This window comes from Tursiops truncatus, chromosome 20 (assembly GCF_011762595.2).
Source record: "Tursiops truncatus isolate mTurTru1 chromosome 20, mTurTru1.mat.Y, whole genome shotgun sequence".
Classification (NCBI taxonomy): Eukaryota; Metazoa; Chordata; class Mammalia; order Artiodactyla; family Delphinidae; genus Tursiops; species Tursiops truncatus.
In genome coordinates, this window is record NC_047053.1 from 44,950 (window position 1) to 70,287 (window position 25,338).

The following is a 25,338-nucleotide window of genomic DNA, read 5'->3' on the forward strand; positions in this document are numbered from 1 at the left end:
TACCCTGAACCCACTTTGGGTTTAGAGAAGAAGAGAGTAAATAGAGGAAGCGGAAAACCCCAGTGTTCAAGAGCACTGATTTGGAGAAATGTCATGAAGCTGCCCCGAAAGAAGCCCATGAAAATTTTTGTTATTACTGGGACCAGTGAACTCAGGTCAAGACCCAGCTGCTGACTCAGGTCCCTCTCCAGGCCAAAGTCTCAGGCTCAATTTGCTCTCTTAGAGTTTACAAAATATTAAAGGGCACCAACAAGTGGTTTTTCAAGATTTATTTCGGAGTGCTGATCAGCGACCTATCAAAGAGACCTGATGTGAGAACATCGATGCCTCTCGACCGCCCCTGATGTCCGGAAACCTGCCGTCCTCTCCTGCAGACTTCAAGAACATGGTATTCATCTTTGCCATCTTATTACTGATTTCATCATATATATTGATATTACTTCTACATTACCAATGGTTGTACAGGGGTCGGGAGGCTGGTTTATAATTTATTTATCACCTACTACACTTCCTTAACTCTGGAGGTCTTGACATTTTTAACACTGGTGGCCACACCAAAGAGGAGTGCAGCTATGAAGGCATAAATGCGACCAAAGACCAGTTTCAAATATAGGATCGAGGCTTGGCTTGTTTCTGCTGAGCGAATTCTCCTTGAACTGGGTCCGCTGTCCATGCTCCCTCCAGGACCTCTCTTTAAGCACAGTGGAGGCTCCCAGCCTACGTGGCAATGGCAATTCCTTCTATTGTTGCAAATTCCTCTATGATTGCATTTCTTAGGGGGACAGTCATAAGTTATTGCATCTATACGAGCACTGCAGGTGCTATTGAGACAGAACCTCTCAGGAGCACAGGGGTACCACTTCTCACATGACCAACATCAGTTGTTTCTGGGGAATAGTGACGGCCTACTCCCCAACACCAGACCCCTGAGATCTCTGACTGATGGAACGAAACATGTTCCTGCAACCGGGGAACATGAGTGACATAGCTACACTGCAGCCTTCCACATTTTATGTCTGCTTCTCCACAAGCAGCATGGTTCAACACCCTATCATTTCTTGTGCAGTGTCCAAATCAATTGGCTTTTCGATTTATTGTATAGCAGACATCATGAGGGTTAGTAGCGTGTCTTCCAAAGATTTCTCTGCAGTGCATGGTGCGGTCAGTGCAGTTTCCATGATAGCAGTAGCCTTCTTCGGTACAGGGCGTTCCATCCTGCATATAAAAGTCTTCCGGGCATTGACTGGTTGTTCCAAAACAGTACTCTGGAAGATCACATGTATTTTGGATTGGTCTGCCGAGTGTCCCAGGTTCAGAGTAGATACAGTCTGTACAGCACAGTCCTTCATTACAAGTAGCCCCTTCCGCCAACATACAGTCATACTCGCAGCATTTGTTGCTATACCACTGCTTGAAGGGGCCACGGTCACACTGCTCCCAGTCCTCTACTATATAGTTTCCACAACGCGTCTTTATCAGGCTTTCATTAAAATCGCTCACCGTCGTGTTAAATATACAACTGCCCCGTATCGCTACTATGTTCCACCAGTGCCCGATGGAGCAGTCACTGAAGGCATCTGTCAAGCCTGGGTATTTTGCCATAAGGCAGGTGGTCCTTCGCATGCAATAGCAGTTATCACCGTCATACCACAGACCAAAACTTCTCCCAATGAGTTGAGTTGACACAATAGCTAACATTAAATAATGTCTGCCTAGATAACCAACGAAGAGCAGGCTACGACTGGTGTTACACACGGGATAGGTCTCTGGCTCAAACTGGCCTGGCCGTGGTCCATCACGGATTACCATCAAGGATGAAGCGCTTTCTATGACTCGTCTGAAATTCTTTGCGTGATAACGAGCGTATGCACCACCTGGTGCTCTATAGTCATTCATGACAGTTGGATCTCTTTCATTAAATAGTGCCACTGCGACTAGATAGAACCTGACAGCAAGACCCTGTTGAAAGGAGTCCACTATACTACACATACGTACCAGGGTTTCCACACACTTAGACACACTGTTGTATAAGCGATACATTGAATTAGAATATTGAACAAAACCTTTCATGATTCCCTTATGTGCTGCAAACACCCTAGCACCACTCCTGGGGGCTACACTGACATCTGCTTCAGGGGACGGTGGGTGTCTATCCTCCTTGTGTCCCGGTCCATATGCAGGTCCTGTTGCACCGGCATCTGCCACTATCTGAGAAACCACATGTTCAAACCTTTCCGAATCCTTGAGGGGTTTGATTTCATACGCAAGGTCATCCAACTTCATAATACCTTCAAGACCCCCATAGCACGTGTCCACGGTGACCATGGAAAAAGGAATCTCCTCCAGGTAGCCGAGGTAGTGACAATCTGAAGGGACGAAGGGGTAGTCCATCTGCAAGGCTCCTTGGTCATCCAGAGTCATCAGCAGCAGGTGTCCGGGCCAAAATAATTTCTTGCGCCGCATGTGGATAACGTGCCTCTGGCCCCCAAAACGCAGGCTGTAGGAGAGCCAGCCTGGCGTCTGAACACCCTTGCCTCGGTGCAACTCCTTCCTGGGTATCACCAACTCCGAAGAGAGGTAGCGCCACGAGGGACGGCCTTGAGAGCACTGGACTGGAGCCAGTACTGCCCAGAGTCCAAGCAGCAAGACGGCTGCCCCCAGAGTGACCTGGCCCTCTGCCAGCCTTGGGGCTCTGCTCAGGGACACCTGCCAGTGAGTTAAAAGCAGGATCCCAGGGGAGCCAGGTCGACACCATCTGCTGTGGCCACTTCCTAAAAAGGAGACAGGGATAGAGCAAAAGAGGTCACTGGGTGGGTCTCCTAATGGGATTAGGTAACAGTCCCAGGGCGTGGCAGTGGATAGGTCTGGATATGAACTCAGCCAGGGCTGAGGTGGGAGAGCAGAGGACTATGTCCATGAGTGCCACCGTGGAACTGAGGGCTTACGGGGTCAGCATCGTTCCTCAATGCTCTGTAAAACCCTTCAGAGGCCACCATCTGGTGCTCCCTTGTTTATCAGATTTTATTTTCCTTGCCCCAGCGGGTGAGGAGAGCCCCTGCTCCTGACCACGAGAGCCCCAGGGGTGCGCCCTCTAGTCCTTCTCTGTGGTTCTTTCCTGGACGGCGGTAGGTTCCTCCCGCGCATGTGCTGATCCCTTCTCTCTGTTGGTTCCCAATGTGAGAGAACAAATGTTTCACTCTTGTGAAATTTTGTACTTGTTTTGAGGGGAGGAAAAAAATCTAGTTATCAGGTCATGATCAGAAGAAAAATTTCATTGTCCTCCAGACTACGAATATTTCCCTGCCGTTTAAACCGGATGTGATCGGGGATGAACTTCCAAGGTGGGACATTTACTCCTTGCCTTCTGCCTGCTGTTCTGTATTCCTCCCCATCCCAACTGGGCCTGCTCATCCCTGATGGATCTAACACACCGGCTAATTTTCCCCTCTGAGAGGGCGAGAGTTAGACGCTCGTTCACTTCCACATTAGGGTTTTCGCAGAGCACAGGATGAGGATAATTGACGCATAGAAATCTAATGATGTTTCCCTTACCCCCTGTGCAGCCCCAGGGCTTCACCCTACATGCTCCCAGTTCTGCTGTCTCAAACGAATTCCCACTGACCTTCTGAATGTTAATTCTACTCTTTAATTAATTTATACCCTGTACAAGATGACGTACTCTTTTCCCTCTATTCACCATTTAATTATGCTTACACATATGGCTTTTACCTTTTTGCTTCTCATTTCTTTCTTCTTCTCCCATCTTCTATCTGGGCCTGTTTTCATTTTACTGTAAAATTATATCTCACAATCTCCTTTGGTGCCTGTTAGCTGACAATGGACGCTAACTTGTTTTTTCATACTATGTCTTCCATTAAAGTACTTTCTTCAGCATGGAATGCTCTCTTAAGGCCCAGTTTCATAGGTACGGTACTGCAGACTTGCACTAATCCCCCCCTCAGAATCCGGAGGCCACAAGCCCTTCTGTCTGCCTACACATCATGATGAGAAGCCTGACTTAACTACATATCTTAAACCACTTGAAGAGAATCAGACTTTTCCTTCAGAAATGGGATGATGGGATGAGGCCATGTGCCCATGTGACTCAGGATTTTTCTCTCTTCCCAGGTACCCAGGCTGAGAACTACATTGTACAAAGGCATGAGGGAGAGGCTCGGCCTCACCTGTGTCGTCCACATGTTCCCAATTTCAGAATATCCCCTGTGGAGGATCCACATTCACCCAGGGAAGGGGCTGGAGCGGCTGCTGTGGCCTGGGCTCAGGGGCACACTCAGGACAGCATGACCTCCAGTCCTGAGTCAGCATCTCCAGGGACACAACCAAGAAGCAAGTGTTCTCACAGCTGTGCAGCTCCAAGGCCAGGAGTGCAGGCAGGTACAGCTGTGCCCGAGCCACTGCAGTCCGAGTGCGTGGTGAGCCAGACACAAGCCTCCTCACAGGGGCAGGTGTGGGGGCTGCGGGTAACAGTCAGGGTCTCCCGGGAGATCTCAGGGCCTCAGAGGGAGGTCAGCGCTGCCAACGCAAGGCTGATCGCAGGAGCAGGCGCAGATGGAGGTTCAGGGCTGCTCCCTGCCGGGGTCTGGGGCTTCCTCTCCTTAGAGCAGTCTCCCCCAGCCCATCTCTGCCTCGTGATTCTATGCTTAGCTCTAAAACCTCTGAATCAGGAAGATGTGCTGCTATAGGAGGAAAACACTCCCATGCACAGAAGGCAGAGTCCCTTACGACTGTTTACTCCTGTCCATAAATACCAGTTAATTCTCAAAACTTCTGAAGTAAGTTGGCTAAATCCATACAAGAGGCTCTGCTGCAGTCAACAACGCAGCACTACACGGCACGGCTCAGAGCACAACTAGCCAGCGAGCAGCACCTTAGAGTGCATGACGGGTATCAGGCGACACCAGCATCACACACCCAGAGCGAGAGGAGGCAGGCCCTGGTGGTGGCGGTTATTGACTTGACACCACGCTCACAGCACCAACAGCATTAACAGTGGACATCAAGGCGATGCATGGTGACACCCATCCCCCCCCAAAGCTCCATATAGAAGTTCAGTCTGATGATGCCACAGGCACACAGGAAAGGAATTTGAAAACTTTATCACCTCCATTATTGAGGTGTCTGTTGAGAGCAGGGCAGACCTCTCAAGAACATCAGAAATGGTTTGAGAGCACCAGCAATGGAGACGGATTAGGGTTTTTAATGTGGTTCCTGGGTGTGGGAGGGTTAAGTGTTATGCTCACAGGCGGGGCTCACGTGGTTTTGATCTCCCACCTGCATCGAAGGAGGGAGAAGCTGTGCTTCTTACCGAATTTCCCAGCAGTGGGCAGAGGAAGAAGAGAGGAGTGAACTTCAAGGTGTCAGCTCTCAAACAGCAGAAGATAGAGTAGGACTATTTCTTCCACTTAACACCTGCAAAAACTAACTGAAAAGAAAGGAGAAAAGGGCCGTTATGGATAGAAAACAATCTGAGTCCTTAGAAAGTGGGGAGAATGATTATATGTTGGTTAGCAATAATAAGAAATAGCAGACAAGAAGTTCTTCAGTCTCTCCCCACTTCTAAGGACAAGGCTTCCAATATGAAAATTCCTCGTCAAGCTCAAGGGTGAAGTCCACCCATGGGCTGCAGGAGCTCACAGCTCCCTCCGCAGACAGGGCTGAGGTCCCTGGGGAAGGCAGAGCTGTGGTCCGGAAGAAGAGGAGGCTGTGGGTTCTTCTCCTCTGCCTGGTGACACCTCCCCAGGTGTCACCTGACAAGGGTCGCAGGTGTCAGACACGGGGCTGTGGGGATGGCTGTGGCCACAGGTGACTGACAGCGACTGATTCTCCTTGTTGCCAGGTGTCCTGTCCCAGGTGCAGGTACAGGAGTTGGGCCCAGGACCGCACCTTGCACACCCTCTCCCTCACCTGTGCTGTCTCTGGATTCCTCATCCCAACCAGTGGTTATTGCTGGAGCTGGGATCCATCAGCCCTTGGGGTAGGGGCTGCACTGGTCATCAGGAATATGCTAGAAAGATGACACAGCCCCAGCCCCAGCCCCTAGGAGTTAACTCCCCATCTCCAGAGACACACCCAGGAACCAGTTCTCCCTGCACCTGAGCTCTGTAACCACCGAGGGCATGGCTGCAGACTGTTCGAGGGACACAGGGAGGGGAGGTCAGGGTGAGCCCAGACAGAAACTTCCCTGCAGGGAGACAGGAGGGTCTGGGCTGCAGGTTTCACTGAGGACCATGAGGCAGCACTGAGGCCCCCAGGGGTGCTCAGGACCCACTGAGCACAGAGACCAGCCACACGAGCAGGTGTGGATGAAGGTGGAGGTTTCCTGCCAGAGCCTGTGGTTCCCTCTGCGTCTCACCATCTCTCGTAGACCCTCTGTACGTTTGTAATTGTTTGCCAACCATAGATCTCTGATTAGAAGCTTCTGCTCTAACACGAGCACACAGTCTCATGTGCGCCAATGCAGAGTCCCACCTACGGAGCCAGTAATGACTGCTCACGGCCACCAGAAGCAGGGATGTGGGGAGGCCTGAGGATGTGTGGGAGGAGGGATGTGGGGAGGCCTGAGGATGTGTGGGACGAGGGATGTGTGAGGCCTGGTTGCTGCTTTCCTATCAGACTGAGAGGACAGACCTCAACAGAAATCCTAGACAAGGACAGTCTTTGCTGTCCTGGTCCCAGTCAGACGTAGCCTAAGGCTGGGTGAGTCCCTGAGAGAAGCTGATGGATTTTCAATCTAACCTTCCTCTCACCAGACTCAACGCTGAACAGTGAACACTCATCAGGCTGTCTCTTCTTCTGTGAATCAGTTTTCTTTCTCCTTCATCTTTTTGTCCCCAAACCCTTTCTCCTTCCACTCTCTGAAAAGGGGTCGTGACCTTTCTGTGGTCTAAACCCCAGGGGCAGACCCTTTACCTGGAGCTTAGCTGTGGCCCAGGCTGTGGCTCCTGCAGGCACCTGGGAAGGTGTGATGGGACTTTCAGACTTGCTGTGGACCAGGACGTGCCTGCTGTCCTTTGCACGTGCACTCGCTGGGGAAGCTAAGTGGACACGAGTACTCAAGGGAGTGATGTTTGTTTAGACACAACGGGATGTGGAGTTTGAACTTGTCCTGATCAAACTCTTGTGGGGTCACCACCCTGACCTGTGGCTTCCAGCAGAGCCTGATGGACACTCCGCTGTGCTGGGAGCTCTGGAGGATGGAGGCTGTGCGGCCGGTTGGAGACATACAACCTTCTTGGGGCCAGACGTCAGTCAGGAAGGCCAGGCTGGAAATCTCGAGTAGCAGATGAAGCTGCCGTCCACTGTGGAATTGCATCTTCTTCGGGTCTGCTGTGATTGAACCAAGCCCAACCAGGTTATTTAGGATACTATTTCTAGGTTAGAGTAAAATGATGATAGAATTTAACAACATCTACAAAATACCTTCGGGGTAACACCTGGATTAGGGATTGACTGAATAACTGGAGAGGGAGGCCAGGCTAGCTGACACAAAAAAACTGACCATTGCCGTTGTTATTTCATATTTTATATTTGCCTAAAGAAGCAGGTTCATATTATCAATAACTATGCTGAGGTATTTTTTCAGTTATTTCAGGTCACCTGAAAAGCAGTCATCGAAAACGGATTCCATGTGCACGGAATTTGTTTTTAGGAAAGTATGTTTGTGATGCTGAGAGTGACGTCAGCCCTGATGCAGCTCTGACCCTGAGTGACAGAGAGAGAAGTAAGATTGGATGGGACACCAAGTGTCCTTCAGTCCAAGGAAGGACCAGCTGGGGCATCTTCGAGCCCAAGTCGTCCTTCGGAGGACCCCCACACCTCACTGTTACGGCCCTGCCTCGGCATCAGCTGTGCAAGGACTGAATACAGACACCTCACCGTGGAGTCTGGGCCGAGCTGCTTTGTCTTTGTTGCTATTTTACAAGGTAACTGATGGAGAACAAGAGATACTGAGGATGTGAGGGGATACGAGTGAGGGAATCAGTGGATGTGTGACAGTCTCCTGACCAGGACGTCTCTGTGTTTGCAGAGGTCCAGCTGGTGGAGTCTGAGGGAGGCTTGGTGTAGCCTGGGGGGTCTCTGAGACTCTCCTGTGCAGCCTCTGGAGTCACTTTCAGTAGCTACTGGATGAGCTGGGTGTGCCAGGCTCCAGGGAAGGGGCTGGAGTGGGTCTCATCCATTAATACTGGTACTGGTAGCACTAACTATGCAGACTCTGTGAAAGACTGATTTGTGATCTCCAGAGACAATGCCAGGAACATGCTATATCTGCAAACGGACAGCCTGAGAGCCGTGGACAAGAACCATGCATTACTGTGCAAGAGACACAATAAAGGGAGATCAGTGTGAGTCCAGACACAAACCTCCCTGCAGGGAGACAGGAGGGGCTGGGCTGCAGGGTGTAATCAGGACACCAAGGAGTTCTCTGGATTCAGGAGCACGAGGTCTAGTCTCAGGGACAGGGCAGGTGCAGTGGCCTTAGCAGTAGATACCCTGGACAACAAATAACCCCATCTTCTCATTTATAATAAACTATTGGGCCATTGTCCAAAAACTGTCCCCTTTGGTGTAAAAGTATCTGGGAATCTCTTGCCTCAAAGACACCTAAAACGTAAATCAAAATGACGCATATTTCCATGTACGCTAAGACCTACAACGCCTTACTAGGGCAGTATGTATTTCCTTTGGAGTTATAGACTTTACTAATAGCAACTAAACTATACATTTTATTTTCAATACACACAATGTAGGGTCTTGGAATACCATTCAATAGAACCATCATGTCCCTGATAGGTCCTAGGCAGATGTTTGATATTAGAAACATAATGCTCTTCTCAAATAATTCCTTTCCAAATTCCAGTCTGGCACATAATCCCCTGAATGTTTCTCTCCCTTTCCCCATGGCTTGATTTATTTTTTAATATATTTTACTATCTTTCCCCCATACCAAAAGGGTTGGACACCAGATCTAGGGCACGTACTCTCCTGGAAGCACTAACCATAACCTGTCCTACAGGGCAGGTGGCTCATTTGATACAGGACCCTATATGTCCACAAACAACAACAATAACAGAGACTGGTCAAGCACAGCTCACATCATCCTGATGATTGCTGATCTACTTAGTAACGGTCTAGTTGTTTTCAGTAAATTATAATTGGAAGCCCACTCTGCCAGAGACGCTGCTTCAAACAACCATGGCAAATGCTGAGACCCACATCCACTGCAACAGGAACTCACTTGGAGGTTCTCCAGTCCACATCCCGGATGATACCTGTCCAACTCAAGACCTTCCCATTGGTGATGACTTCATCCTGGATGCTAAATCCTGAGCCCCAGTAAAGCCTGTGGACGTTCCCTCTTAAAACACAAATGATGAACACAGAACCTTTACTGCTTTTCTTCTTTTGATATTGGGATTTCTTTTATGTGTCTGGGCTCACCCTCTGCTTAGACCACAACCCTGGTATAATCCTTGCTCTCTGCCACAATGTACACCCCCATTTTCCCAAGATTAAAGCAAAGTCTGGAAGACATTACTCCTATCTGTGCCGTTCTGAAAATTAATGGGGCTTTTTAGCAAATGGAACAACTGGACATCCACATGCAAAAAAGTGAATCTTGGCAAAGACCTTATAGTCTTCACAGAACTTTACTGAAAATGGTTCACAGAGCTGAATGTAAAATGGTTCACAGAGCTGAATGTAAAATTCAAAACTCTAAAACCTCCATGAGATAACACAGGAGAAAAACTAGATGATTTGGGGTAGAATGAATGATGACTTTTTAGGATCCATAAAATAAATCTTTGATAAGCTAGATTCTAATAAATTTTAAAACTTCTGCTCTGTGGAAGACAATGTCAAGACAATGAGAATACAAGCCACAGCCTAGGATAAATTATCTGTAACAGATTCATCTGGTAAAGTACTGTTACCCAATTATACAAAGAACGCTTGAAACTCAACAATATGAAAACAGAAAACCTGATTAAAAAGTGGACCAAAGGGACTTCCCGGGTGGCGCAGTGGTTAAGAACCCGACTGCCAATGCAGGGGGCACGGGTTCGAGCCCTGGTGCCACGGAGCAACTAAGCCCATGCGCCACAACTACTAAGCCTGTGCTCTAGAGCTCTCGTGCCACAACTAATGAGCTCGTGTGCCACAACTACTGAAGCCCGTACACCTAGAACCTGTGCTCTGCAACGAGAGAAGCCACTGCAACGAGAAGCCTGCGCACCGCATCGAAGAGTAGCCCCACTCACCGCAACCAGAGAAAGCCCGCACACAGCAACAAAGACCCAACACAGCCAAAAATTTTAAAAAATTAAAAATTTATTTTAAAAAAATGGGCCAGGGCTTCCCTGGTGGCGCAGTGGCTGGGAGTCCGCCTGCCGATGCAGGGGACGCGGGTTCGTGCCCCGGTCCGGGAGGATCCCACATGCTGTGGAGCGGCTGTGCCCGTGAGCCATGGCCGCTGAGCCTGCGCGTCCGGAGCCTGTGCTCCGCAACGGGAGAGGCCACAGCAGTGAGAGGCCCGCGTACCGCAAAAAAAAAAAAAAAAAAAAAAAAAAAAAAAAAAAAAAATGGGCCAAAGACCTGAATAGAAACTTCACCAATGGAGATAAACAGATAGCAAATGAGCATATGAGAAGAAGCTCTGCTTCACATGCGATCAGGGAAATGCAAAGTAAAACCATGATGTGATGACTATACACAATTATTCAAACAGCCAAAATCTGGAACATGGACCACGCTACATGCCGGCAAGGCTGATAAACTGTCATGACACATCGCAATTACCTGCCACATGCCGGCAAGGCTGTAGAAGGAAAGGAACTCATTCAGCGCTGGTTGTAACGCAAGACGGTGCATCCACTTTGGGAGACATTTTAGCAGTTTCTATGAAAGGAAACATGCTCTTACCATATGACCAAGCAATCGTACACCTTGGTATTTACCCAAAGACATAGAAAACATAGGTCCACGTGACAACCTGCACACAAATGTTTATATCAGCTTTATGCATGGTTGACAAAACTTGGAAGCAACCAAGATGTCCTACAGTAAGTGAACAGATAAATAAACTGTAGTGCATCCAAACAATAGAATATTACTTGGCAATAAAAGAATGAAAAGACATGGAAGAGGCATGCATATTACTAAGTAAAAGGAGCCAATCCGAAAAGGCTTCATACTGTATGCCTTTAACTTTGTGATATTCTGGAAAACACAAATCTATGGAGACAGTAAAAAGATCAGTGACTGTGTAGAGCTCGGGAAGAGGAAGATGGATGAACAGGTGAAGTCAGAGGACGTTTAGGGCAGGGAAATACTCCTTATCATTCCTTAATACTGGACACATGTCATACATTTCTGAAGTCACGTGAAATGTACAAGAGTGAACCCTAAGGTAAGCTATTGCCACGTGCCGTGACAGTTTATCGGCTATAACAAATGTGCCATCTGAGGGTAGTGATGACGCTGGAGGTTGTGCATGTGGGGGGTCAGTACGTATATGGGATAGCTCTGTACTGCCCCCCCATTATGCTGTAAACCTAAAACTGCTCTCAAAAAAAATAAAGTCTTTATTTAAAGAAAATAATGGATGAGGCTGCGCTCTAGAGCCCACGAGCCACAACTACTGAAGCCCGCACACCTAGAGCCCGTGCTCTGCAACAAGAGAAGCCACCGCAATGAGAAGCCTGTGCACCGCAGCAAAGAGTAGCCCCTGCTCACCGCAACTAGAGAAAGCCCACGCGCAGCAACGAAGACCCAACGCAGCCAAAATAAATAAATAAATAAATAAATAAATGAATGACTGCAGGGAGCAGAAGTTTAAAAAAGAAAGAAAATAATGGACATAAATGTTGTCTCCAGGAAGCACCGGCCTCCTTGCAGTCAACACCTTGACCCCTATGGAGTAGGACCACCCGCTCCTACTACAGCCTTGGCTGTACACAAACACTACTACCTTTGCATAAACTTACTTACAGTTCATACTCTCAAAGGGCATAACTTCTGGACCCGTCTCCTCGACCTGAGCATATTCTAATACTCTTCACAACTCCGCCCAGGTACTGTTAGAGAGCCCCAAAACCTCAAATCTATTTTCCTGGCTAATGCCATACAAATGGGCACTTGGTGATGAGCCAGTGTACAAGGAATCTTTATATTTTTACTTGTGTTTGTTCTTCCTACTCTCATAGTAAAAGGTTTTATTCCATTTAGAGTGACTTCTGCCATATTCTCTGAAAGTCACTCACCCAAAGTTCCCTTAATTTGAAGCCAGAGCACCACAGGGACAACTGTAGCAACTATATTTTCCTATTTCTGTATTCTCAATGTTCTGATTTGGGGGGCCTTGATCTTGCACAGACTGCCCCTTCCTGGGCTGCAAACTCCTGCAGGTATCAGACACCTTCCTGCAGGTGTACCTCTGATATACAAGCCACCAATCCAGAGCACATCTCTATTTTCTATCTCTCTTACAAGCTCTCACACACCTTTCCACATTCCTCCTGACCTGGATCACCCCAGGGCCAGGTCTCAGACAACCAGGAACCGCACATGCCCAAGAGCCTGACAAAATTATTCAGGCTATCCAGTGCTAATTTTACTCAGCATACCTACCCTGCCTCATCCATTCCAAAACCCCAATCAGGTCTCTGGTGCACGTCCCGCCCCCTCTTCTGTCTCCTGACCAACCTCAGTGCCTCCCTGAGTGGCCCCTGTGTGGTGTGTGCCCGTTTCTAGGGATCTGTGAGTGTAAACTGACAATCACTTCCACGTCCGTGTGTCTCACCATACCTGATGAAAACAAATCTGGCTACATTTTAACACACACACACATACACACACAGGTTTTTACGTATATTTTAGCAGAAAACATACTTTGACAAGTTAAAAAAATAACAGATGCATAATGTTTCATTTTCTTTTTGAAAGAGAATTTCTGATACTGTTTATATTTATTAAATGCCTTTCCTTCGTTTAAGTTTTTTAAGTATTCATGAGTCACATATCTCTATTTTCTTTCTCCCTAAAATTAGGAAACATTTTTGTGCAACTAATAAGGTCAAGCTCCCTGGTCATAATTTTTTGTGAATCAGGTGGGTAATCAGAAGGGAACAAGTCCCACCCTGACACCACCGCAGAAACCCTGTGAGAATCAGATTAGAGACATGGGATAACTGCCTCGCTGAGATTTAATCATAAGAATATATAAGACTCCTCTCCCCCAGATGACTAGCACAGTGCTGAGGCCCCAGGATAACACTAGTGGATGAAAGCTGTAAGTGCTACACGACACAGACCCTCCAAGGAGGAGAACTTAGGGATGCCCAGAGACCACAGTGAGACAAAGTCCAGAACAGGAGATCAGGTTGAAGCCTCTGACACCTGCAGCTTACAGACCAAACTCAGGATCCTCGCTCGTCAGCCTCAGTCTGTTCTTCTCTCTTTCCTTAGTGTTCTGTGACAAAGTTTCCCTCCTCCTCCAGGAGTTTTTGGTGGACCCAGGTGTAATCACAATCCGGGTTCCACCGGAGACGTAGAAGACGACGCAGGTTTCCCACAGTTGGCGCAGTTGTGGGTGATTAAGCAGTGGGTCTGTGTACCTGTCAGATGCTGGGGTCTTAGGTCCACAGGGCAGGCGGTCAAGAGGAAAGATGGCCAGCAGGATTGAGCCCGAGGATGGAGAAACTTCTGGTGATGAGGTGTCCTGCAAAAGCCAGGGCATCCCTCACGGAGCTGACCTAGCTCATCTTCCTGCTACTGTCCCACCCACCTGGTGACCCAGTAGAACAGCATCACCTGAGTCAGCTGACAACAACGCTGCCTCTTCCTCCTCAGACTTCTCAGGGTCCTCCTTCCTGCAGGTGGGGTCTCTGGGGTCCCTCAGGTGCAGCACTATGAGTGAGAAATGTTGTGACTGTGCCCCACTTCTGACAGTGTGGGGCAAGCCTGTACCCTTCCCACGGGGCAACTGCAGTGTCCAGATTCTTCAAGAACAGGCAAACCCAACGTGCATGCACACTCCAGTCTCCACTTTACTGTGTTTGCTTTTGTTTGTCAAAGCAAGTCACACACTCAAGCCTAGGGTCAGTGTGTGTCAGGGCACGGAGGGCACTGCCCATGTGCTAGGTATAGAAAAGAAGAAAGTTCAAGTGCATTACTATGATAATTAGCCACTGTGTGTTTGTGTTGTGTGTGCGTGTGTGTCTGTATTATTGGAATATTAGATGTTATGTGTGCATTGAGATCCACGGCTTCTATGTGCAGGTGTTCTCTGACATAATATTAAACCAGAGGAGCCCAAAGGCAATGAGAGGAACCCCCAAAGCCCCTGATTGACTCACACGCTGTCAACTGTATCAATGCATCTGGCACCTCCAGGGAAAGGGCTCCCTTGTGCTTTCATAAAATTCTTGCTTGGGGTCTCCCTGTAAAGTGTGTGGGTTTAGTAAGGCCGATTCACTATTTCAAGAGATGATGTAGAAAGAATATGGTGTCACTGTAAAAGGATTCTGAAGGCAGGGCACAGCCACTGAATACTGGACTAGAGATACTGAGGTAAATACAGTGTGAGACCAGGCAGGACCCTTCCCTGCAGGGTGGTAGTGGGGGTGCTCAGGACCCACCCAGCACAGGATTGCAGTCCCAGGAGAAGATGCAGAAGGAACTGACGAGTGGTTTCCTCTCAGGGACTGAGTCTTCTCTTTTCAGCTAAAACAAATCTAAATTAAGAGTTGTTAAGGACTGCTTACTCCTGTGTGATTAATATTGGATTCTATTGGGAACACATACCCAACTCAATAAGGCAATGAGAACTGTGCTTAACAGGTAAATTTGTAGGCCTTCTAGATATCCTAATTCTTAGAAGTGGAAAACAGGATTTTTTTAATCCAATGGTTGCACAGTTTGGGGAGACGGTCTGACCCTAGGAGTAACATTTAGTTATCAAAGCTCAGAACATGTTCAGGTTGTTTCCCTGTCATTCAAAGGTGGGCTCAGAAAGAGAAGCATGGGGCTTCCCTGGTGGCGCAGTGGTTGAGAGTCCTCCTGCCAATGCAGGGGACGCAGGTTCATGCCCCGGTCCGGGAAGATCCCACATGCCGCAGAATGGCTGAGCCCGTGAGCCATGGCCGCTGAGCCTGCGCGTCCGGAGCCTGTGCTCCGCAACGGGAGAGGCCGCAACAGTGAGAGGCCCGCGTACCGCAAAAAAGAAAAGAAAAAAAAAAGAGAGAGAGAGAGGCATGTCCTCTGGGGCTTCTTTCTCAGTTTGAAGAACTCTGTCTGCACAGAGGTCAAGGATGTGATGGGGGACACATATTCTCAACGAGGATTAGGACTTGGGCCTTTGGCATCCCATTGAGTATGGCCCATGGGATATCCATCTTTCCTTGGCTAGACAGGCACTGGATATGAAATATTCTGCCTCATCAATGGGCAAATAAGTTGAGATACCCTAGGTTAAATACGGGTATGTCTTGCCCTGAGAGCATCATCCAACAACCGTGCAGCATCCTCCACAGAAGTCTCTCAGCCCTCACCACAGGCTGGGCTGGCAGGGTCCTCTTCTGGCACCAGCGGCTACGTGTAAGGAACTTCCCAGTCCCTGGGCTGAAACCTCCTCCTGAGTATGTCAGAAACCCCGAGGGAGAGGTTGGCTGTGCTGGGGCTGAGGAGGTGACAGAGATGTTTAGGTTGAAGGTGCCTCAGGAAATGGGTTTATGTAATTGAAATTACCCAATAGATATGAGTATTCACTAATTATTTTGGAAATTTTCCATAAACCAATCACCATATGAGCAAAATTCAGAGACTGGAAAATGGTTCAAATGAATAGAGCTGACATAAGCATTCCCATGAAGGCATTTGTGTGAACATAAAATTTTTTTTTTTTTTTTTTTTTTTAGGTTATGATGGGTCGTTGTTGCTGCGCGTGGGCTTTCTCTAGTTGAGGCGAGTGAGGGCTACTCTTCGTTGCGGTGAGTGAGCTCATTGCAGTGGCTTCTCTTGTTGAGGAGCATGGGCTCTAGGCACATGGGCTTCACTAGTTGTGGCACACAGGCTCAGCAGTTGTGGCTCACGGGCTCTAGAGCGCAGGCTCAGTAGTTGTGGCGCACGGGCTTAGTTGCTCCGCAGCACATGGGATCCTCCCGGCCCAGGGCTCAAACCCGTGTCCCCTGCATTGGCAGGCAGATTCTTAACCACTGTGCCACCAGAGAAGTCCAAACATAAAATTTTAACTCAGTTGGGTAAGTACTTTGTAGCCCACTCCTCAGTCGCATGGTAAGTGTATGTTTAACTCCATAAGAAACTGTGAAAATGTCTTCCAAGTTCGTAATGCTCCACTTCCTGCCAGAATTTGATTTTTTGCGTGGGTTTATTCAGAATCTACCCTCCTTATAACAGAACATACTTGGAAATAGTGGCCATGTAACCAAGGCTTTGACTGGACTGTCATATTTTAGAGCGATGTGTATAAAATCAGATGTGTCCTGAGAGTTCAAGACACTAAGGTTGATTTTTATTGCCAGTGGTTACAAAGACATCTCAGGATAACTGGCCTGCATCCTGGCTCGCGTGGTACCCAGCCTTACAGGAAAGTAAGGAAAGGCACTTCTTGATAGGACCAGGAACCTTAGAATATTTTATAGAAGAGATAATGATGACAGAAGAGAGGAATTCACCCAAATCTATAGCTACTGCATATGAGGTCTGGTGGTAAGTTCTTGGCATGTCTTCCTATACTCAAGAGGCTTTTAAGACTACAACCTGAGATTCCTTGAGAAAAATTCAACCAAAACAAACTAAAATGTTCATGTGGTCAGTAATCATTCTTGCTGAACATGTGTGAATAATCAGGCCAAATCTAATTAGAACAGATGAATTTTGTAGAAAAGGATAACCTTTGTTAAGGTTTGATCACAAGTAGGGTGACTATACGGAGAGATTTTATGTTTCAGTAGAAAACCACAGCCAGTCCTATTGGGTTATCAGATTCCAGCCCAGTTAATTCTCTGAGAAGGTATTTATCTACCTGTAAATTTGTCTCGATCCTGCCATTTCTCATATTTAGTTGGCCCTTAACAAATTCTCACCTCTTGTAGCTGCCTTCACTATCTGGCCACGTCTCTCCAAAGTAATGTTCCGAATTTTATCCCACCCTCCAGAATTCACATCATGAAGAACCAAAACGTGACTACCCAGATCCTCACTGTGACTCTAAGCTGTCTGTAGCTGATCTTCCCCCCCCCCCCCCCCCCCCCCCGGTACCTAATGAAGCCGTGTGAGCTGATGCAGGACAACTTGACAAAAACTTCAAAGAAACTTCAGAGGATGGTATGCGAATAACCTTGGTGCCTGGAGCTGCTGCTGTGTAAGCTCCTCAGGAAGTTCACCTAATTTCTGCACCTTTTAGTCTCTGCTCCAGGAGATACCATGACTGTGGACAATCTTATCAAACTCCCTCTGATGTCTATGCCACCACCTGGAACATTCAGTAAATCCATCCAAGAAATCCATCAGACTGGCACTGATGTTGGCACTCCACCATCTAAAGATATTTTGTGCCAAATGTCTAGAAATTTTCTTGATTAGCTGCACTCTGGACTAAGAAATTGTCATTTCAGTCCGCCTCAACCATTAATCTTTTTTTTAACATCTTTATTGGAGTATAATTGCTTTACAATGGTGTGTTAGTTTCTGCTTTATAACAAAGTGAATCAGTTATACATATACATATGTTCCCATATCTCTTCCCTCTTGCGTCTCCCTCCCTCCCACCTTCCCTATCCCACTCCTCTAGGTGGTCACAAAGCACCCAGCTGATCTCCCTGTGCTATGCGGCTGCTTCCCACTAGCTATCTATTTTACATTTAGTAGTGTATATATGTCCATGCCACTCTCTCACTTTGTCACAGCTTACCCTTCCCCCTCCCCATATCCTCAAGTCCATTCTCTAGTAGGTCTGTGTCTTTATTCCCGTCTTGCCCCTAAGTTCTTCATGACCTTTTTTTTTTCCTTAGATTCCCTATATATGTGTTAGCATATGGTATTTGTTTTTCTCTTTCTGACTTACTTCACTCTGTATGACAGACTCTAGGTCCATCCACCTCACTACAAATAACTCAATTTCGCTTCTTTTTACGGCTGAGTAGTATTCCATTGTATACATGTGCCACATCTTCTTTATCCATTCATCTGTTGATGGACACTTAGGTTGCTTCCATGTCCTGGCTATTGTAAACAGAGCTGCAATGAACACTTTGGTACATTACTCTTTTTTTTTTTTTTTGCAGCTCACGGGCCTCTCACTGTTGTGGCGCACAGGCTCCGGACGCGCAGGCTCAGCAGCCACGGCTCACAGGCCCAGCCGCTCCGCAGCATGTGGGATCTTCCAGGACCGGGGCACGAACCTGTGTCCCCTGCATCGGCAGGTGGACTCTCAACCACTGCGCCACCAGGGAAGCCCCTGAGGGTTGTCTTTTGGTGTTGTTTAGGGTTTCTTTTGCTGTGCAAAAGCTTTTAATGGTGAAAAACTGAAACCATTTCCACTAAGATCAGGAACAAGACAAGGCTGCCCACTCTCACCACTATTATTCAACATAGTTTTGGAAGTTTTAGCCACAGCAATCAGAGAAGAAAAAGAAATAAAAGGAATCCAAACTGGAAAAGAAGAAGTAAAGCTGTCACTGTTTGCAGATGACATGATACTATACATAGAGAATCCTAAAGATGCTACCAGAAAACTACTAGAGCTAATCAATGAATTTGGTAAAGTAGCAGGATACAAAATTAATGCACAGAAATCTTTGGCATTCTTATACACTAATGATGAAAAATCTGAAAGTGAAATTAAGAAAACACTCCCATTTACCATTGCAACAAGAAGAATAAAATATCTAGGAATAAACCTACCTAAGGAGACAAAAGACCTGTATGCAGAAAATTATAAGACACTGATGAAAGAAATTAAAGATGATACAAATAGATGGAGAGATATACCATGTTCTTGGATTGGAAGAATCAACATTGTGAAAATGAATCTACTACCCAAAGCAATCTACAGATTCAATGCAATCCCTATCAAACTACCACTGGCATTTTTCACAGAACTAGAACAAAAAAATTTCACAATTTGTATGGAAACACAAAAGACCCCGAATAGCCAAAGCAATCTTGAGAACGAAAAATGGAGCTGGAGTAATCAGGCTCCCTGACTTCAGACTATACTACAAAGCTACGGTAATCAAGACAGTATGGTACTGGCACAAAAACAGAAATATAGATCAATGGAACAGGATAGAAAGCCCAGAGATAAACCCACACACATATGGTCACCTTATCTTTGATAACAGAGGCAAGAATATACAGTGGAGAAAAGACAGCCTCTTCAATAAGTGGTGCGGGGAAAACTGGACAGGTACATGTCAAAGTATGAAATTAAAACACTCCCTAACACCACACATGAAAATAAACTCAAAATGGATTAAAGACCTAAATGTAAGGCCAGACACTATCAAACTCTTAGAGGAGAAAATAGGCAGAACACTCTATGACATAAATCACAGCAAGATCCTTTCTGACCCACCTCCTAGAGAAATGGAAATAAAAACAAAGCTCAACCATTAACCTTTGCTTTTATTTTACTCTCTTGATAATCCCCCTTATTGCAGGTTTAAAGGCTCACACCATACAAACAATATCCTCTACTATAAACTCTCAACACACAGTACAGGAGGCCCTTAACAATCAAAAACCCACTGAACAAGAAACGGACTTCTATTGTACAGAGGAAAGAAGAATGCCTCTTCTTACCTTGAGCCAGAAAGGTGGATTGACAAAGACTCCCTCCTTGATCAAACTTTAGTGACGCTCCTCTGAACTCCCTTCTTGCGGAGACCTCAACCTTGGCCTGCCTTTAGTAAGACTCCTGCTAAGTCAATTTACTGAGAATTTCTCCACCCTTGATATGTGATCAAATTCCTGATCTTCCACCTTTGAGATATAAGACCTTGACTGCATTTAGCAAGAACCTCTTAAGCCAGTTTAAGAAGATCCTCTGACCTTTGTTACCTCCTATAAGTGAGTTTACATCTGATCACTCTGCCAGTTGGTATAAATCCCCACTTGTCCCTGTTGTATTTGGAGTTTAGTCCAGTCTGCCTCGTGTTGCAGTAGTATTGAATAAAGTCTCACTTGCTATTTTTATAAGTTTTATAATTTGTTGTTCTTTAACCCAAGTTCTTTGCTTTCAAATTACACTGGTGGGGCAGGCATAGGATAGAGTTTCCCATTCCCAAAGCAAAAAAGGAAAATGATGTAAACAAGGTGTCAAGCAAGTCAGAAAGAAACAGAGCAAATTCTATTGGATTTTAAGATAAGCAAAAAAAATGTATTGGCTCTATCAAGGAGGAAGAAATTTTCCTCTACGTTTCTAGGTCCTTCTGGCTGGTCTAAAAATTAAATTGACATGAAACAGATTAAAAGGAAAAATTCCAATAAACACTCAATAATATGTATACATGGGAGAGACCCAGGAAACCTGAGTAACTCACCTTAAATATCATCTTAGGGTAAAGACGAAAGAGCAGGTTGGGGTTAGTGGTTTGGGACTTCAAAGGGGAAGAAGGCAATTCACATGAAAATGGAAAAGTAGATGTTTGATAAATAAATGTTTGCTGGGCCAGTGGAGACAATGGGACACAGAGTGGACTCTGATCTCTAGGCCCTGCTGAGTCTCCTGGCCCCCACACCACCACACCTAGCCCACGTTTTTTGCACATATTTCTGCTGACAGCTCTATTTTGGTAACAGGTCCTCTATCTAAATTCTATAGGTAGCTAAGGGGGAGGTCAAAATTTCTTCCTGACTCTTCTGTTCTTAAAAAGAATGACCTTAATTTAATCCTCAAGACAATGAGACACACTGGGGTGGCAAATTTTGCTCCCTTTCATCTGCATGCTCTGTCCTCTGGGCCCACCTGTCTGTGACCCTGGCACCTCAGCCTGTGCCCTCTGAACACTGGGTGGCAGTAGCAACCAAGAGAGCCACTCCGTCTGTCCCTGTCCTCAAATCAATCTTTCTCTACTTCACCCCATTTGGTTATTTCAGTCCAGAGGAACATTGTGTCTGCTACTGTCAGACTCTCAAAACCCTTCTTGGCCTTCTATGCAGTTCATGAGATTCAGGTCACCAGACAAGAGGATCCTCCACAGGCCTTTCCTGGATGACCACATAGCTATTCCTGGTTCTGCTGAGACGGCTGACTGTATGAATCACATGCATCAACCCTTTAGCGAAAGTTTTTCCAGGCGCACCCTTGGCTCTATTTCAAACGTAGGTTATCTGGATAGACTGAGATGTTTCCAAAACTTCAGGATTTCTTTCTGCTTTTCTTAATAATTGTCTCTTCAGTTCACTTTCTCTTCTCATAACTGCAAGCAGCAAGAAGAAATCAGGCCATACTTTCTTCAATACTTTGCTTAGAAATCTCTTCAGCTAAACAACCAAAATCATCACACTCACGTTCTAATTTGTATATGCAACCTAATACTATTCAGAAAAGTTTTCTGCCACTTTATTACGAGATTCACCTTTCCACATGTTTTCAATGGCACGTTCTCCATTTCCATCTGAGATATCACCAACATTTATTTGTTTATGCTTATATATGTATTTCTAAGATTACAGAAGCTTTCTCTCAGCTCTCCTCTTTCATTTCTGATCCCTCACCATAATCTCCATCGATGTACATTTTCTACCAACAGGTCTTCCAATCCATCTGAGCTTTTCCTATTAAGCACACCAACACCAGCCTCTTTTCATTACCCAAATCTAAAAATATTTCCACATGTGTAGGTAAGTGTTAAGCATCCTTCCTCTTCCTGATACCAAAATCTTTATTATTTTCTAGGGCTGCCATATGAAATACCACACACTGAGCAGCTAGATGCGATAGAAATTTATTATCTCACAGATCTGGAGGCTTGAAGGAAATGTGACGTGTCGGCCAAGTCGATTTGACATGTTGGCCAAGTCAAACATAATTGTCCCTCACAGCCCTGTCTGTCAAGCCTCTCTCTGTGGCTTGACAATGACCAGATGCAATCCAGAAAGTGAAAAGACAGCCCACATAACGGAAGAAAATATTTCCACATTATATATCTGATGAGTCTTTCTTTATCCAGTGTATATCAAGAACTTTCATAACTCATCAACAAAAACAAACAACCCAATTTTAAATATGGACGGAGGACTTAAATAGACCCTTCTTTGCACAAGACATGAAAATGGTCAACAAGTAGACGACAAGACAGGAGGGAAATGCAAATTAAAACCACAATTTGCAATAACTCCTTCACACACTCTAAAATGGTTATCATCATGAGAATTAAAAATAACAAATGTTGGCAACAATGCAGAGAAACTGGAACCTTTAAACATGACTTGTGGAAATGGAAAAGGGTGCAACCTATGTTTACAATATGAATGTACAATTACCATATGGTTCAACACCTCCACTCCTAGATAGAGACCCCAAAGAACTGAAAACAGGTGTACATATAAACTGAGAGCCGCACTGTTCACAAGAGTCAAAAGGAAGAAACAATGCAAACGTCCATCAGTGGGTAAATGGATAAACACAATGGGGCTGACCCAAAAACCGCCATGTTATTCTGTCATGAAAGGAATAAAGTGAAATGGTGCAGCCCCTGTGGAAGACAGTATGGCAGCTCCTCAAAAAGGTAAACACAGAATTAACATATGATCCATCAGTTCCACATCAGGGTATATACCCAAAAGACTAAAAGCAGGGATTGGAAGAGATAAGGGTACACCCATACTCACAGCAGCATTAATCACAATAGCCAAAGGTGGAAGCGATCCAAGTGTCCATTGAAGGATGAGTGGATAAACTAAATGTGGTATACACACAAAAGAATGTCATTTGGCCTTAAAAATTAAGGAACTTCTGACACGTGCTACAACATATATGAACCTTGAAGTCATTAAGATAAGTGAAATAGGGCTTCCCTGGTGGTGCAGTGGTTGAGAGTCCGCCTGCCGATGCAGGGGACACGGGTTCGTGCCCCGGTCCGGGAAGAACCCACATGCCGTGGAGCGGCTGGGCCCGTGAGCCATGGCCGCTGAGCCTGCGCGTCCGGAGCCTGTGCTCCGCAACGGGAGAGGCCACAACAGTGAGAGGCCCGCGTACCGGAAAAAAAAAAAAAGATAAGTGAAATAACTCCGTCACAAAAGGACAAAAATGATATGATTCCACTTATATGAGGGACACAGAAAAGTCAAATTCAGGGAGAGAAAGTAGAATGTGGTTGCCCTCAGGGGCTGAGGGGAATTCGTGTTTAATGGCTACAGAGTTTCACCGGTGAAAACTGAAAAGATCTGAATGTGGATGGTGAGGATACTTGTACAACGATGTGAGTGTGGTTAATGCCCTAGCATGGTGTACTTAAAATAGTTTAAATGGTAAATGATCGGTACATTTAATCACACACACACAAAACAAATGAAGTACTGATACCTGTGACAATACAGAAAAGCCACCCAGATCATACTCATCTTGTGTGCTTCAAATCCATCAAGGTTGTGAAAATGAGGGGAAGTATCAGTCATTGTTCCAGAAAAAGAAACCTGGATCAGAATGGGAAAAGACATTTCCCTAGAGCTGGAGCAGCTGGTGAAAGCTGAAGTGGGCCCGTGGATTGGACTGCAATGTGGAAACCATCATAATTTCCTCATTTGGAGGTTACGTGGTAGTTCCCTGGAAGGGGGGCCCCGTTTTGGGTAAAATGCACTGGAGTATTGTGTGTTCAGTGGCTAAAGCAGTAAAGCAAGGAAGTCTGGGTAATCTGAGTGTGCAGATACCCAGTACCTTGTTCTGCTATCCCAAGATTCTGTAGGTTTGGAGTTACTGCAAAGTCAATAACTTTCCAAAACACCATGTCAAGACCACACCAGAAAGGCAGAGAAAATATTACACTTTCTTATAGAGGCCAAGCCTTAACCCAGACCCACTTCACACAAAGTCATGAACCTAACTGCCCTTATAGGAGTCCACATGGAATTGACAGGCACTGTGGGAAGATTCTAGTAGGAGACACTGTGTCTTTGGTGTTGTGGATGACCTAAATATGACAGAAACAGTGGGATTTTCGAGTTCCAGTTTTCTACATCGCTCTACCAAAAAACTATTAGAACTAATAAATGAACTCAGTGAAGTTACAAAATCAATACCCAGAAAGTCAACTGCGTTTCTAAACACTAATCACGAACCATCAGAAAGAGGGAAAAAACAAACAAAAGCTATTTACAATTCCATCAAAAAGCACAAAATACCTAGAATAAATTTAACGAAGGACGTGAAAGACCCGCACACTGAAAACTTGAAGAAACTGAAGACACAAGTCAATGGAAAGATATCCCGTGCTCACGGAACGCAAGAACTCATCGTGTTAAAATGTCCATTCTTCCCAAAGCAATGTACACAGTGAGCGTAACTCCCGCCGAAATTCCAATGGTAGTTTTCACGGAAACAGAGCAGATCCTCCTAACAGCTGTGTGGAGCCACAAAGGACCCCGAAGCGACCCTGAGCGAGGAGGACGGGCTGGAGGCATCTCCCTCCTGACTGCACACTCTGCTGAGAAGCTGCGGTCCCCAAACAGTGCGGAACTGGCACAGAGACAGGCGCACGGGCCCGACGGGCGGGACGCAGAGCCCAGAATCCAGCCCGCACGCGTGGGGCCCGTTAATTTATGACAAAGGGGCCAAGGACACACCGAGGGGAAGGGCAGGCCCCGCAATAAATGGTGCTGGGGAAACTGGACACCCCATACCACATGCTGGCTACACGGCACGCCGAAGTGACCGAAAACCCGGCTTCGCACACCAAGCCCTTCCTGGGTCGCGTGAAGACGGACCCCCGTCAGCCGTCAGTCCCCCCAGGAAGCTTCTCCCCACTTCTTCTCACCTTTATCTCCCGGCGTCGCCTGGGTCCTCAGGAAACCCAGCTTCCGTCAGCGTGGACTCAGCCCTGCGTCGTCCTGAAACCGAAACCCCAGCGAGTCCTAAGGAGACTGAATTGCTGTCAGCAGAGACGCTGAGCCGGGCGTCCCAGCCGAAGCCTCGGCGTTGCCTGAGGAGACAGAACTCCTCTCAGCTGCGGGCAGGGAGGGGGAACACGCATGCGCCCTGGGTCGGAGAGGCCAGCTCAGCGCCACCGTGTGGTCAGTGAAGGAACTGCAGGCCGCGCGTCCCTCACAGTTCACAGGACACAGCGCTCCCTTCAGGCA

At 46.6% G+C, this 25,338-nt stretch overlaps 1 long non-coding RNA gene across 2 annotated transcripts; it reads right to left on the reverse strand.

Annotated features, from left to right (window-relative positions):
• Positions 1-254: 254 nt before the first annotated feature.
• LOC101322737 (uncharacterized) lies at positions 255-25,190 on the reverse strand. Of its 2 annotated transcripts, none has more exons than XR_012328342.1 (4): positions 25,017-25,190; positions 7,160-7,347; positions 5,327-5,443; positions 255-2,771 (listed from the first exon to the last, which is right to left on the reverse strand). It is a non-coding gene; the product is annotated as an uncharacterized lncRNA (long non-coding RNA). The 2 variants fall into 2 exon arrangements; XR_012328343.1 differs by having other exon boundaries at positions 6,931-7,347.
• Positions 25,191-25,338: the final 148 nt, after the last annotated feature.